Raw genomic sequence first — 7,032 nt, 5'->3', positions numbered from 1 at the left:
AGCAGGGAGTGTGTTAGGGGTGTGTCAGGGGTGTGTACTCACCCTTTATTGCTTAATGTATATATCAGCTATATGATTTCTGCTGTCTCTGCCCATCCATTGCTATCATTAAATCTTCTCTCCTACTTTTTGCTGATGATGCAGTTCTCTCAAGAACAACATCAGGATTGCCCTCTCTGATAGAGGCTTTTGTTTCTTACTGTCTGGAAGAACACCTGATAGTTAACTATCAAAAATCCAAGATTGTTGGGGGGGAGTTGGGGTATCTCATGTACACAAGTGGAAAATTCATGGTCATTATATTGAGGAGGTCCCCTACTTTAAATACTTAGAGATTTGGTTTGACCAGAGATTAACTAGGTCAGTGCAAGTTGCTCATGTTAAAAGATTGGCTACAGAGACATCAAATATTATTGTTTCTGGGGCTCAGTATATCCCAGCTACCATCAAACTGATTAATGCCAAGGTGGCTGGGCAAAGTTTATATGGGGCTGGTATCTGAATTGATAAAATAGGAAAGTTCTTGGATTTAATTATTCTTAAATGCCTACATTGTATCCACGGAATTCCAAATTGTGTAGAGGGGGTGGCGCTCTGAGCTGAATCGGGACAACCATCTCTTGAAGCTCAGGCTTGGTTGAAGACTTTTCCCCTTAAAGTTAAAGTTATACGCTCTGACACCCAAGAGGGCTACCTCAGGTTAGTCAGAGAGGAGTCTTATGTTTCCCACTGGGATAAATTTGTTGATCAACAACTACAGCTCCTCAATCTTTCCTTGGATTCCAAGGAGTTCAGTTACCAGACAGGGAACCATGAGAATGATTAGAAAACATCTATTTAAGTATAATTATAGCAGTATAATCTGTAGAGCACAATGTGTTTGTTCTACTCAGTTTGCTGATATTCTTCCACCTGGAGAGCTCCCCGATTACTGCTCATACTTGACTATTCCTCACTATAGGTGTGCCTTTATGTTGCCATGCCTTAATGCATTACCATCTAGAGTTTTCCAGGGAGTTATCTTAAGATATCATATTTTGACAGAGTATGTGATGGTGATGCAGGTAGTGTAGACACCCTGTATCACATGACCTTTTGAATGTAATTACTCCTCTCTCTGAGCCTAGAATTTTTTTAGTTCTTCCTTTGCTCCAAAATATAGATCACATGGAGATATTACCTCTTTTATTACAAGATAATAGCAAACCTATCACTCTTTTAGGTGCAAAATTATTAGATTTTCAAAGCCATTCATATGGGGTCTAGCATTTTCTATATTTTAGTAATCTGCTTAGAACTAAGAAGTTAAGAAGCAGTATGAGATAGAGGCAGAAAGCAATAAAAGTACTTGACTTGAAAGGTGAAGTGTATGTTCATCTGATCTGATCTTGTTTTCTAAGAAGCTGACGTTTTGTCCAACACATGAAACTAACCAGCCACTTGGAGAAATAAAAGGGGTAGAAATGACTTTTATTTGGGAGCTAGTTACAGCACTTTTCCCAGCCTGTGGTTTATACCACTTTACTGGCCCTATAGCACTATAATACTCCTTTTTACTCATACTCTTCCCCCTGCTTCTTCTTTCCTCTTTCTTCTAAGTGGCTCCTTACTCTTGCCTTCCCTGCTGTTCTGCCCTCTTCATTTCCTCATTCATTCTTTCCTAGTTCCTTCTTTTACCTCTCCATCCTTCCAGACTTCCATTTTTTGACTGCTTTGCTGTGCAGTCCTTTCAGCTGTTTAGCACTGAGGGGAGGGAAAGCCCCTTCTCCAGAGCCCAACAGTTGGTGGGATTGGCCTGTCCTATCAGCTCTTTTGTACTAAGAGGAAAGGCTTCTTCCTTCTCTCTTTTCAGCTCCAAACAACTGGTAGATGTGGGGAGTCCCATTAGCTGTTCAGTGATGAAGGAGGAGGCCCTCTCTCCCCTCAGTGCCAAATAGATGATAGGTGTAGACAGCCCCTTAGCTGTTTAGCACTAAAGGGGGGGATTCTGAGTGCCACACATCATCTTGCATGCCACAGTTGGCATACAGGTTGTTGACACCAGATGTATAGTTAGGCCCTTATTTCTCAGAATGTGAGTAAGGATTCCTGCTTTTGGAGACAAAGAGTGTTTGGAGAGATAGAGATTTTGGAGGGGGTGGGAATCTCCTGATCTTTCATTGTAATTCTCATGAAACTGTTAAAAGCCCAACCCTAACTTTATTTAGATGAATGTTACATAATTCCTTCAATTTCTCCCTCTGGTTATGCAAAGAAGAGATCTGAACTATTTGTTCCAAGTCAAGGAACACCATTAAGCATTTGTTTAATGTGCCCCTAATGTGTACTTTACAAGAGTTTAGAATTATGCTCCTAATACACAGAAAATTATTTCCAGAGACCTAAAAATTAGTTTTCTACATTGCTCTGTGTAGGCATTTTTATTTTACATCTGGGAAGTAATATCAATTCCCTGCTAGTTACAGATCTTTAGACATACTAGCTGTCTGCAGGAGCGATATGGACATAGTGGGTAATTCAAGTCAGGATATTTAGAACACAATTACCAATATTCTGTATATTCTCTCTGGTTGGTTTTTTTTTTTTTTGTACTGCTAGTGCATTAATTAATTGTAAAAATAAATTATAGATTTCAGTGGATTTAGAAGGGTGTAACTAGGCTTAGGACTTCACTGTTAGCATTTTGTGAGCAATCATTTTGACTCTTTAAAGGATACAAGTAGAGACCCGCAAGAAACTTGTGGGATGGTTATCTCATTCATCACAACTTTGCTTCCTCTCCTCACACCTTACCTCTCTCACACTATTTCTCCCTGTTAGCCAAATTGCTCTATTATTTAATAAAGATGGGGAATTATAATTATTAATATGCAATTGGCTTATCTATAGGATCTGACCTGTGTATACCAGGGTTAGAATTCCCAAGAACTCAGGAATAGACACGGAAACTGGGTGGCTAAAATAATGATTTCTTTACTAAACATACAAAGAATATTCAAACACTCTCTCTCACACAATATAGAACTAAGGAAGCAGAGGTGATTGATAGTTTATAGAGGGGTTATACAACCTGGTCCAGATGTGCAGAGGTCCATGGATTGTGGCCTAAACTCAGAGAACGTAGGGGTGGACTGCCATTTTGATTATGGCAGAAAACACACGTTCTGAGGCCATGTTTATGCTGGGATATACCCTATGGAAGACAATGCAGACCAATGGGCGGTCCACGGGGCTGGTCTCAGGTGAGAATAATAGATTTCCTGGACCAATGATGAGTCCCAGGGGCAGGGCCGGCTCGCCCGCTAGGCGTACTAGGCCTTCGACTAGAGTGCGAGCTGGCTGTTAGGGCATGGGAGAAGAGGCAGGGGCAGCTGCCGGTGCACCTGGCCAGTTAGGGAAGCAGTGGTGCCACGCAGCCCGCAGGAGCGCCTCCATTGAGCCAGGCACCCCGCGGTGACACCAGCAGCAGTAGCTGGGAGGAGCGCAGGGGCTGGGAGGAGCTCTGCCAGCTGCAGCAGGAGGACATGTGGCGGCGGTGGCGTGAGCAGGGCGTGGTGCTGTAGCTGGCCGGTGGAGGAGCAAGTGAGGGGGCGAAGGTGGAGGCAGGGGCCAGTGCACCTGGCTAGTGAGGGAGGCAGTGGAGCCACGCAGCCCGCAGAAGTGCCCTCCATTGAGCCAGGCGCCGTGGCCCACAGCAACACCAGCAGTAGCAGCACACAAACTACCATCCCGTCCACCCCATTCCCTTATGAAAATCTGAAATGCAAAACCATTACTTTCTAGGAGACGGAAGCTGCCGCAGAATTCGAGAGAAACTACACGAGCCGTAGGTAGGTGAGGCTGAGCGCCCCCTCTTCCCGCCGTCCGTGCTCGCAATTGGGAGAGGGAGTGGCGACTGCACAGAAGCAGTGGGGATTTCAGCTTTGGACTGTTGGAGGGATTGCTGGGGAGGCGCTGGAGCCGCAAGAACTCGGAGGGCATCCGGAGGGCTCTGTGGGTTGGAAAAGAGTCGGCAGGGGCGTGTGGGCTCCGCACATTTGGTGAGTTTGGTGTTCCCTGGCATGCAGGTTTGGCCACCCGGTGCTGGGATGGCATAGCAATGGAGAACCGGATGGAAGAAGGCAGGGAGATTTACATTCTCCAAAGTGTAAAGTGGGTGTCTCACCAAAGAAGTTGTCAGTCTTTCCTGGAGTGAGTTTGTGCCTGGAGACTAAAGAAGGGGCAGGAGGGCTGCAAACTGACCCTGGGTGGGGGTGGTGGCATGCTGACGGATGGACGTTTGCTTGCCTTGTGGGCCATGGAGTTGCGAGTGAATAACAAAGCTGGAGTCTGTTTTGTAAGCTTTCAGCCATGTGTCTGCAGGCAAGAGGGCTCGTTTTTTAGAGAAGTGTCTGGTGGTGGTTTGTCTGTTCTTGTAGAAAGGATACTTCCCTCTTTGTAGTTTGTCACGTTGGTAGTTTGTGTGGGATGGTCTCCAGGCCACGCCGGGAGGTTGGCATCTGCGCTTGCCTAGAGTGCAGGACAACCTCGGGCCAGCCCTGCCCAGGGGTGTGTGGCATCAGGATGGGCGCCTAGATGTTACCAATGAGCTTCCAGAGAGGCAGGGTCTGGATTTAACAATAGAAGCCAGGTGTTTGGTGGCTAGTTAAATGGATTATCTGACCACTAATGGTCCTGTCCAGGGTAAACAAAAGGTGGGAGACGTCCCTGATTAGCGTCAGGAAGGATCGTTAATAATTTGAATGCTTGATTGGTTTATCCCAGTATCTTGAGGGACAGAGTAGAAAAGACAAGTATTCAGTACAAAGAATTACTGGAGACAGAGTTATTTGCCAAGCGGCTTTTGAATAGACTTTAGAAATGTAGATATTTTACCTGATGGAACCCCTTGTCTTTCCATAAGCATAATCTCTGCTGGGTGGAGGGGGAAGACTGGAGGCTTGCTCTGAGGTTGCCTGTCATCTGAAAATGGAGACCCCTTTTTCAGAGCTGTGGCTAGCTCTGTGTTTCAGAACCAAGAGTGCCTTCCTTGATCTGAGTTTTGTGGTTCTCTGGGTCAGGTTAGAAGTGGGGTGCCCTTGCTATTGGGGCTACCCAAGAGTAAAAGGCAGCACCTCTGGCAACATCCCCTCTGCCCCCCTTTACTTACTCTCTTTCTTCTCCATGGATGTGACTTCCTCTCCCTTTCTGACCCATCATCATTCTCTCTGTTTTTCTGGGACAGTGAGGCTTGGGGAGGCAAGCAGCCTCAGCAGGGCATAATACCATAGACTCATCCCTCCAAAGCAGCCATTTTATCCAGGGGAACTGATCTCTGTCACCTGGACAACAGTTGTAATTCTGGGTGATCTCCAGCCCTCACCCAGAGGCTGGCAATGGTAGTTCTCATGGAGGAAATGGCTGGTTTGGAGGGTGGAGTCTATGGCATTACACCAGTCTGAAGTTCCTCCACTCCTCAAATCCCACCCTCCCAGGCTCCACCCCTCAAATGCCCCCCCACACACACACCATTTTCCTAAACTGAAATGACCATGGGGAAAGCAAATTACTTCCTCTGGCCATTTGGCTTGGGAAAACAGGGTGGGGGGGGAGGCGGGAGCTCCTCCTCCCCCTGTATCATCATCCCAAGCCCAATCTTGCTCCTTGTAGGGTTGCAAACTAAGGACTCCACACACACCATTTTCCTAAACTGAAATGACCATGGGGAAAGCAAATTACTTCCTCTGGCCATTTGGCTTGGGAAAACAGGGTGGGGGGGAGGCGGGAGCTCCTCCTCCCCCTGTATCATCATCCCAAGCCCAATCTTGCTCCTTGTAGGGTTGCAAACTAAGGACTGGGAAATTCCTGGAGATTTGGGGATGGAGCCTGGGGAGAACAGGGTTGGGGAGGGAAGGGACCTCAGCAGGTTGTAATGACATAGAATCCACCCTCCAAAGCAGCCAGCTTCTCCAAGGGAATTGTTCTCTGTCATATGGAGATAATTTGTAATTCTGGGAGAGTTTTAGGCCCCACATGGAAGTTGGCAATCCTAGTGCCTGAGGACTTCAAACTTTTCTTTTTCACAGCTGCTGTGTATTGTAGGAAAGTGAGGACCAAACTCATCAAAAAACGTAATGTGTAGTTTGGCCCATAGTGTCTAATGGGGATTCTCTGCACAGGAGGTAGGGGAGGAGGGAGGTTTGCACATGGATGCAGCAACAACCCAGGCTCATGCGTGTGTTGGCTTAATGTAGATTTACAGTGATATCTGAATGGAGCCGAGTTGTTTCTCCATGTAATATGGAGCTGACAGAAAAGCAAAGCAAGGAGTTTTCCTTTGAAAGGAGTGAAATATGAGTTAGCCAGTGTTCCTTTTGGCATGTATCTCCAGCTCATTTTGTTATTCAGCTGTTCTCTGGTAACTGCCACCAAACTATTATGCTCTCAAGCCTCATAATCTGGCGGGGAGTCCTCCTCCCTCAATCTTCTAACTATCCAGCAGCTTCCACAGAACTTGACACCATACCATGATGCAACATTTAGCCTTTCCAGAAGTCCCATCTCCTACTAAAATGCAGGAATCTATCAGTAACATAAAGGACATTCTCCCCACAGACATAAGAAATGCCCAAACAGGAAGTTACTTAATACACAAACCATCTGGCAATCCTATCCAATTATCATAGCAGTACAGGAGCAGTGTTCCAGTGCAAAACAGAAAAGGTCAAAGAAATTCTGAGTCAACAGATTGCTGTGATTAAAGATCACACATTAAATGGTGGGAATCACACACTGTATTTTTAGACTCCCTCATTTTTTTACATCATGGTTTATTCCCCTCATCCAAACGGTGGCCTTAGGGGCACTGTTTTAAAGCAATAAACTCCAACAGCTGTCTTTTGGGAAACCAAGAGTATCAATAACACTCTCATGTTGTTATAAATAAAACTGGACTTTACATTCCATTTGGTAACTTCTTATATAGCAAGTACTACTCAGTTTGTCATGGCAGAGTGAAATATCAGATAAACAATTATGTGAATATCTGTGCAA

This window comes from Gekko japonicus, unplaced genomic scaffold (assembly GCF_001447785.1).
Source record: "Gekko japonicus isolate JY-2015 unplaced genomic scaffold, Gekko_japonicus_V1.1 scaffold2071, whole genome shotgun sequence".
NCBI classification, from domain to species: Eukaryota; Metazoa; Chordata; class Lepidosauria; order Squamata; family Gekkonidae; genus Gekko; species Gekko japonicus.
The sequence above is the reverse complement of the archived record's forward strand: the minus strand, read 5'-3'. Positions refer to the sequence as shown.